We start from the raw sequence: 10,571 nt of genomic DNA, 5'->3' as shown, positions 1-10,571 counted from the left end.
ATTGCATACTTACTCAAATTAAATGTTTTATACTAGAGTCTTAAACCACAAACTTTACTGTATACTTTACTTAAATAAATGCTCGATTTTGTGTTACATGCTTACATGCTTAAATGTTAATGTGTTTACCGATTTTGGTTGGTTGATTCACAAATCCGAGTATATTTGTTATCCCCTTATAGATAAGTGGCGTTAATGTATTCTTATTAATGATTTCATATAAATCCAAGCTATTTTGCATTCTCTTATAGCAAGGTGTCGTTAATGTATTCTTATTAACAATTTCATACAAATCCGAGTCTATTTGGCATCCCCTTATAGCAAGGTGTCGTTAATGTATTCTTATTAGCGAATTTATCATCTAAATTGTTGCTATTATTTTTTGTTTTGTATACAAGTTGTGGAAATTTCCTATTATATACTTATCGTTCAAAACTATGAAATTGCTCAACAACTTTTGTGTTGACAAATTCTATTTTATGCAATGTTACAAGTTTAACTTTAGGTTGACTCGAGAACTTGAAGAAAAATGCTATCAAGACTATTAGGATCTTAACAAAATGAACTATATATTATTTGCTATGATTGAATTCGGTTATTGTATGAACAAGTTATGTGACTCTTTATGATTTTATGAATTTAAATGAGTTGATTAAATATTGTCACTTTAATATTGTCTTGTGTTCTTGAGCAATCCATTGCACCCCGGCATGTTCCGCCTCCTTTGTTCGGGGTGTGACAGATTGGTATCAGAGCCATGACTATAGGATAGGTGGTTAGACGTAGCGACCTAGTATAGTTTTTGCTTTAGGGTCCTTATACGTGTTGCCGATACGTGTTTACCCTACTCGATTGTTATTACACTTATTTAGTTATATACTTATTTATTTCATCAAATCATAAATATGCACATACACACTCTCATAATAATCTAAGGTATCCTTACATTTCCGCAAAACATTTGTTTTTATTGTGTTTTATGGATCACGAGATTAACTTAGATCCCGTTGTTTCAAATCTCCTTAAAGACTGTCTCATATGAGACAACCACTTTAAGTTGTCGAATGCAAGCGTTCCGGTTGCTTCCTTGTATTTTGATGTTAAGACACGAAAGCCCCGGTGGTACGTGGACTAGTGTTTTGACATCACGTTGTATCCCGATTTATTATTTTGTCATTATCGTGATTTGAGTCACAAACATGAAAGGCGCGGCGATGCTTGCACATGTTCGACTCCACATTTTATCTCATTTTTATTTAAGATTTATCGTCGGAACGTCAAGTCATGGTGGTTCATGCACGATTTTTCTGTCTTTAAATCTTAAGACATTGTTTACGAGTTTCTAGGATTTAAAAAAATTTTCCTCTATTAAATCATATTAATCTTAAATCACAAAATTCTCATTTACAAAACTTTATTTGTCGGTTATGATTAATTCTCATATGTTTAGATTTCACATAGTAAAGTTATATTTTTTTATTTGTATTTTGATTTCACACCACTATTTTCATCACAAGATTTCGTCTATTGTGATTTTCTTCAATTTAAGTTAATATATTTCAAATTACTTCTAATGACTTTCAATATGCCATCCTTTTCATCAAGACTTTTTATAAACAAAATTTTGATCATAAGAATTTCATCGTGTTAAAGGTTTTATGATAAAATTCTACCTTGATTTTTCAAGAAGAGTCCCATTATATAAATTTTAAAGTTGTCTTTAAAGTTCTCATGCAAGATTTCATAAGAATTTTATTTTTATAACTATCCCATTTAATTTGACTATCATTTCACAATATTGATTTTTTTTTAAGTTTCTCACGACATTTTAATTACACAATATTATATAATACACATAGTAGAAATTTTCGTTGCCCAAATTTATTCTCGTAACAACTTTCATTATGAAATTTTTGATTCATTATAACTTTTCACAAATAAAATTAGCATTATACGATTTAACTTGTTTTAAATTTCTTAAGATAGTTTTGCCTTGATTTTTCAAGAAATTCACAAACTTATAGCTTGTAATTTTTCTTGAAATCCTCATGCAAAACTTCATAGAAATTTTTATTTTTTTATGAAGATGTCGTTTATTTCGATTTACAATGCCAATCATTTTAACTTACCATGATATTTTCGTTACACAATATTAAATAACAAACTTGGTAAAAATTTTCATTACACAAATTTTTATTCCCAAAACAACTTTCATCATTCATATTAATACCTCATAACAAATTTCGACATTCAATTCACTTATTTTAATTTCCTCATAAGAAAAAATTTTATTTTGATCCCTATAAAAATTTATTTTGCTTCCTCATGACAACTTTTATTTTTATAATAAACTTCAAAATACAAACCCTATTATCTTAGTTTCCCATGATATTTTCTAGTACCTAATTTCAAGCTTTTTAAGAACGATATACGTTACGCGGGTTGGTTTATTCCAAATCTTCTCATAAATTATTTTACAACTTAAGCCGACCCGACGTATCGTAACAACTCTCCTTTTATTGGAAAACCTTTAGCAAATAAATTGTTGTGTTTCACAAGCTTGAATCTCAAAAATTTTTTTATAAAAACTTTACGTTTCAAACATTTGTAGGAACCTCCTAAATAACTTTCTCTAACCATTATAACAACTTTTTACGAACATGAGTTTGCTAAAACGCTAACAATCCGTAGTGGTTCACGAAAGTTCCGTTTTCGCGCAAAAAAAATATTAGCTTGTAATCTTATTATCAAAAGTTTCATGAATGTTTCAATCATTATTTATAACTTACGATATTTTCAATTTAAAACTCATTATTAGTCAAAATTTCGCTAAACGCAACCACAAGTTTCCAAACACCCGTATTCCATCTTAAACTACCATCTTAAATCAATTCATCCTTCCACTTCAAGAGTTTTCTCACACAATCAAATCTTTCCTCAAAATGAACGAAACCTAACATCCAAAAGTACACCCTCACCAACTCAAACCCCATGCAAATCCAAGATGTACAAATTAACCCAACAAAAAGCCTTAAATACCGACACTTTTATGCCATGGAAACCTGTCAAACTCATATTCTGATACTTTGAAGATACTGACAAACACATCCACAAATGCCTTGAACATATATAAACCAAAGTTTACCTAACTATGATTCAATCCTTCGGCCCATCCTATGTCAAATCACCAACCATGTCGCGACACCATTTCCATCCAACCATAGAGTTGGTATCAAAATAGAAACCCAAGCACTCCTGGCAAAAATTCATGTATAAACCAAATCTCAACCCATGTAACATCCCGAAATTTCTAAAATAATATTTAATATGTTATTTGCGTCGGGTGAAATAATTGAGTTAGTGGGGTAATAATAATAATAATAATATATGAAAGGATAAGTAGGCTTTTTATATGGAATTAGTTATGGACTAAAAAGGATGGGCCTTAAATCCATGGGCTTAAGGGAGTATAAATAGCCCCTTAAACCCTAATCATTTTCATTTCCATCCATCTTATCTTTCAAGAATCTCTACACACTCTAAAAACACACACATAGCCACCATATACGGTCATGAGAAAAGGGAGAGATCCAAGACCAAAAACCAAGATAAAGATTGATAGATCTTGGATATTTAAGCAAGACACAAGATTGTAGTTCATAATCAAGCTAAACCGTAACCTAAAAACGAGTAAAGGTATGTTCTTGATCTTTAAAACTTATGTTTATAGGAATGGTTAGCCATGGAATTAAGCCCTAGAGTAGATCGGGTATAAACGAACAATAAAGTAGCATACTTGATGTTAAAATGGACTTAACAAACTTATGGTTAAGAACGGCTCATTTAAAGAAACCCTAGATCTAGTTTTGAACATCTTTAGCCCTAAAGGCCCAAACTTTATGGTCACTCGGGTCAAGTTTTGGCTGAACACGGTTAAGGAAACACTTATGGGTCAATACCAAACCACACTAAGGTATTAAGATTAAAACAAGTGAAGATAATGATGATATAGGACCAAACTGTGACTCATTTGTTCAGCTCGTTCGCTTACAATGATCTGGTTCGATTACATTGCCCTTAGTAGCTTACATGGCCCAATTCGCTTACATGTATACTTGCTTACAATTATGATTCGCTTACAATATTGAGACTCTCTTACAATGCTTTAGTCGCTTACAATACCCTGCTCGATTACAAATCTTATACTCGCTTACAATACCCAAGACTCGATTACAATGTTTTACTCGCTTACAATCCTTAGACTTGCTTACAATGTTCATTAGCAAACAATGTTCATTAGCTTACAATGTTCATTAGCTTACAAGTTCATTAGCAAACAATGTTCATTAGCTTACCATTTCATTAGCTTACAATGTTCATTAGCTTACAATGTTCATTAGCTTACAATTTCATTAGCTTACAATGTGATCATTAGCTTACAATGTGATCATTAACTTACAATTTGATCATTAGCTTACAATGTGATCATTAGCTTACAACGTGATCATTAGATTACAATCCATCATTAGAATACAATGTATTCAAATACACTAGGACATAAGGATGAAATAATCTAAGTAAAATGTAATCTAAAACAAGACCATTAGATCAGACCAGACTTAGCCATTTTGGCTGAAATATGAATAATGTGATTAGGACAAGTATAGATGCACGTGAGTAATATAGTGTTAGAAGAGCTCAGTTAAAGAAAGGAATAATAGTGGATGGAGAACCTAACAGAATCCAGGTGAGTTTCTAGCCCCATTCTTTGTTATGTTTTCGAGGCTGTGTGCATACTCGATGTGATAAGTTAATACACTTACCTTAAGTGGTAAGTGTATGCCCTATATGATTTATGTATGAATGAATGCTTGACGGTGCATGAACGATCTTCGAATATTGCATGTACCGGCAGGTGATAGTTTGAAGATACGATTGTTATGCCTTGTATGATTTATATATGAATGAAGGCTTGACGGTGCGTGAACAATCTTTGGATATTGCATGTACCGCCATGTGATAGTGTAAGGCCCCGTTATCGGTGCCTCACTTTGGACGTTGGATTTACTCATAAACACAGTTCCAATTATCAGAGTTAATTAAAACATTCACGTAATAATAAAACTTTCATAACATTACAATAATAATTCATAGCTTGTCTTAAAACATTCATCTTGTCTTTCAAAATCAAAACATTAATTATAAAACATCATAAGTCTCAAAGATGACAGGCTCTTATTCTTCTGCCATGTGTTCCTGCTCAAGCCAGCTGTCTCATCCTACTCACCTGCGTGCATACTAAAAGTCAGCTACGCTGAGTGAGTTCTAGTTAATCACACATCATACAATACATATACTTACCTTCAATCATGCATCTGAAGATACATAGTAATTATTTACTAATTTACTTTCATTACATAATTTCATACTTTATTACTTTCATACTATATAGTTACTGCCCGTTTCTATCTCAGATATTATTAGAGCCTGGTCCCTTTTTCCTTGTCTATCTCAGATATTATTAGGGTCTGATCCCTTTTTTTCTATCCCATATATTATTAGGGTCTGATCCCTCTTTTCTTCTCTATCTTAGATGTTATTAGGGTCTGATCCCTTTCTTCTCTATCTCAGATATTATTATCTGATCCCTTACTTCTTCATCTTCGTACATTCTGTCTTTACATACCCGTAACATACATATACTTTCATTAATCATATATACATATATATATATATACATATATATATATATATATCATACACATTCATCTTTCATATACATACCTCCCTTGTCAATACGTGCAATATCTGAAGATCGTTCACGTACCGACAAGCTTTCATTCACATTCATAACATAATATTTGTCACATAAATCATACATGGCATACACTTACCATTTAAGGTAAGTGTATTAACTATCACATCGAGTATGCACACAGCCCCGAAAACAAACAAAGATTGGGGCTAGAAACTCACATGAATGCGGTTACGTTCACCATTTACAGTTATTCTTTTCTTTAGCTGTGCGCGACTAACTGTATAACAATTACACGTATTAATTAACTATCACTACCCATATCACGTTTCTAATTTAACTATAACCCTCAACGAATGGGGGTCCGGGGGCAGCGCACCTGGCAGCTGGGTTCAAGGGCGGCAGCCCCTAGCGGGGTCCAACGGGCAGAACCCTTGGCTGGGGAAATATTATATTTTCATTAACTGTCTTAGCACATTTTCCATTAGGATTTTTAAATTATTATCTACTTCGCCCACTTATATGCTATAACGAATTAAGCCTGATTCGTTAACTGATTCGTTAACTTACATGGTCTGATTCGTTAGCTTAATTAGTTACCTTACACGATCCGGTTCGTTAGCTGATTCGTTATTCTATTTCGTTATCTTAACACAGCGAATTGTGAGTAACGAATCACCTAATTCGTTATCCTTACATGATCTGGTTCGTTATCCTAGTTCATTAACTAATTCGTTATCTTGACGGGACCTGATTGGTTATCTTAATATAACGAATGGATAGATAACGAATTTAAAGGTTCATTCGTTATCAAGTCACACGAATGAGTCCCATTCGTTATGACCGCATAACGAATGATCAACCATAACGAATTGTCAACATTTCTTATCCAGACTTTGACTCAGGGTCAAAGTCAAAATCGTCAAGAACACGAAATAGTCAACATATACCAGATCTGCAATTAAACCCTCGATTCTCCACGAAACAACATGAAATTGAGACCATTGAACTCGGATTCACCTCGCCTACAAACCCCAATCCACCAATCATCCAATATCAGGTTTTATTTGGTGCGATTTACATATATATACATACGGCTCCTTAACCAGTCGATTAAACCCTAAAATATTATTGAATTTCCGTAAGGTTTGTTGCATTAGATTCGTTTTCACCATACTTAAACAGATTTATGATTTCTGAATGAATCCGAACCTAAATGAACAAGTTCTCGTTATAAACGTACCTTAAACGAGTCGGTTTACGAACTCAGGCTAGTCTTGATGTAGGTTCGGATCGTTACGACGTTCCAGCACCAACAAGCTCGGGTTTTCACCTTCGGATCTTATCTCGGGATATAGGATGGTGTTAGTGTGTGTTTTTGATGGTGTAGGCTATGGTGTAGAGATGGATAAAAATGGAAAGGATTAGGGTTTAAGGGGTATTTATACTCCCTTAAGCCCATGGACCTAAGATCCATTCTACCTCGTATTCCATCTTCTAAAGTCCAAGCCCAACCTTTTACAGTTTATGATCTAAACCGATAAACGACACACTATAAAATAACGAAATTTATTTTATTATTTCTTATCAAAAGTAGGATGTTACAGATAATTTGAAGATACAATTGTTATATATGATGTATAAATAATGTATGTATGTATGAAAGTTATAATTATGAATATATAGAAAAGTATGGTATGGTTGTATGGAAGAAAGGAGACCGGACACTAATAATATCCGAGGATGCAAGGTGACCGGACCCTAATAATATCCGAGGATGGAGGGTGACTGGACCCTAATAATATCCGAGGGTGGAGGGTACCGGACCCTAATAATGTCCGAGGATGGAGGGAAACCGGACCCTAATAATATCCGATGATGGAGAGTAGCAGACCCTAACAATATCCGAGGTATGCAGGGCGAAATGCTCTTTATAATGTGAGGTTAGTTGCGTACGTATAGTGTATGTTAAAGAAAGAAAGTACAAAAGAATGAAAGTGTGTGTATGGAAGAACGATGAACAGGTTAAGTATGTAATATGTATCTTCGAATACGTATATAAGTAAGTATGTGAATGTATTGTATGTTGCCTAATTAACTAGAACTCATTCAGCGTAGCTGACTTTTATTATGCACGCGGGTGAGTAGGATGCGGCAGCTAGCTTGAGCAGGGCACATGGCAGATGAATAAAGAAGCTGGCATCTAAAGACAAAAGTTGTTTTTATGACTTTATGTTTAATTTGAAAGACAATAATGGTTAATTAAGACAAGTTATGAATTATTATGTAGTGTTTTATGAAAGTTTTAATATTCCGCGAAAGTTTTATTCAACTCTGATATTGAGAACTATGTTTATGAGTAAATCCATCGTCCAAAGTGAGGCACCGGTAACGGGGCCTTACAACCCAAACTAGTCAAGATCGACTTATCCAACCCATCAACTTAACCCAAACTCAAATTAGCAACCCATATCCAAGTAGCCCAACCACTACTCACACAAGTCATCTAAGCCTAACTCACTCAAACGACCTAAACTCAACAAACCCCATCAACCCAACTCAAGAAAACCCAATTTCGCGAGACACCTGAAACACACTCACTCTTCACCAAATTTCCAAACCATTCACTATTCAAAACCTAAAAATCTCTCCATACACATGCAAGCTTCCATTTTTCCCTTAATTTTTTATTATATATATACAACTAGTGTATTTATAACAACCTAATGTACCCAAATATTCGTTTTTTTTAAAAAAAAATAAACTCTTTCAAGATTAACGATTTACATATTATCCTCATATTTTATAAATCATCTTTGTAGAATATAATATTGTCATGACAACAAAATTCTATTATGAGGATTTGTTTCAAAGATTATTAAACAATTATATACGTGTTTTCAAGAGTTATAAATATTGTCACCTAAGGTGATAATTCCATAATAACTTTATATATACGAGGTATAATTTTGAATGTTGAATTCGAAAATTATTCAATAACAAATTACAACGTTCATTATTTTGCATAAACTCAATGATCATGGCTTTACAAATATATTAGGGACACATTCATAAATGCTTCATACACTAGATATTGTAACATGAATTTTTGTTCGATAACGATTTATGTGAATCAGTACTTCTTATTATCGCAAGCATCATTTTTTTTCATTATTTATTATCATCACAACAGCTTTACGAATGCAGAAAATTGCTTTAACAATTTAATTTACAAGATTTTCGTTTGATAGCAATTTAGATCTTTCTCTAACTACGCGTTACTGCGACGCCTTGTTATTATATACATTTTCTTGGAAATGATAGAATGGCTTTACTTGACATTTAATATTCAATTTTATTTTTATATTTTCAAAAGAGTATATGATACGCGATTTACATATTTCGTCATTACTCCGAGTTTAACTCTCATTACGATTTTCTTTTCAATTGATGAGATGTTTCGATGGTAATTTTATGCACATGAGATTTCATTTTGTGTTTTGATTATTCATGACCAAATTCAAGTTATTCAATAATAATTCGTGTACTACTTTCAAAACCTCATTTTCGCTAAAAATTCTGTTTACCTTTTAAACGATATTTTCATGACTATGTTGTTCATGTTTGAGTATTATGTTTTCAAGCAAAACACAATTCTATGCATTTTTCCACATCATTTCATTTACTCAATCAACAGCTTATGTGTGGTTGTCTGCAAGTTTTGGGCGCTATTGGAAACCGTTACTATAATCATGATTATGTAAATGGTTTCACAATAGAAGGCGTGATCACATTTTATTACATTTCTTCAATGATTTTGCCAAGTTAAGCAAAATTTATGTTCATTTTATGTTTAATACATGCTTATGTCACCCCATAGAACTCACTTAATTCTCATGTTATCACATTTCACACAATCATATCATCAAATACTAATAACCTCAAGTTTGTTCACGTATGAAACTCATCATACAATGTTATTATTAATGGTATCGTTGTCTGTCCCAACCTCATGTACTCGCTTATAGGATTTTTTCTCGTTTACACTTATCGGAGTCCTCATTATCGGGTTTCATTTATCAATCTTATTTAGTACCTCGATTTATAGACATTGACATTTTTCTTGATAACTTTCAACTTCAAATCTTATTTCATATTGGTTACCCTAATTTTTTTTATTTGATCGTCTTTACTTATTTTAGACCGAATTGTTATTTTCACCTTGGTTTATATCTTAAGACTCTAGTTACTTCAATTATTTATCTTATTTTTCCTATTTATTTAAAAGTCAACCCAAAATTTTCTACCGTTGGTATTGGTTTGTCAGTATTGGTAAAATTCAACATATTTTATTTATGTTTCTAATGTGTAAGATTTCAAAATAAATATATCTTTTAAAACACACAACGGAACGAACCATGAGGACTATACGACGATCTAAATAATTATGGGCGCACACTTAATTATCAAAATCCTCGTATGGAAGCGATAGTAAGTGCGGTTGTATGCGATAACTCGGACATGAGAATGATAGCAGAAAAACGGTATAAGTGCAAGATGATAAAGGCATGGTGGATACGCCGCCGGTACATCCTATATATAAGTGTCTTTATTATGTTCTCATTTGTGACGTTTTTCGAGTCATGCAAGGATTTGACGTTATTCTTTTCTTAAAACAAAATTTTCTTACAATTGCTATACTAAAAACGATATTCGTTAGTAATTACCTCTTTATTTAAGTTTAATTTAATTTTAGGAAGAAATTTACAAAAAGTTGGGGATACTGTGACATTCGTCAATTTCGGGTCCTAATTGT

This window comes from Bidens hawaiensis, unplaced genomic scaffold (assembly GCF_021521415.1).
Source record: "Bidens hawaiensis isolate Kalapana, Puna unplaced genomic scaffold, B.hawaiensis_p1.1 tig00048302_1, whole genome shotgun sequence".
Taxonomy (NCBI): Eukaryota; Viridiplantae; Streptophyta; class Magnoliopsida; order Asterales; family Asteraceae; genus Bidens; species Bidens hawaiensis.
Note: the sequence above shows the minus strand (reverse complement) of the source record.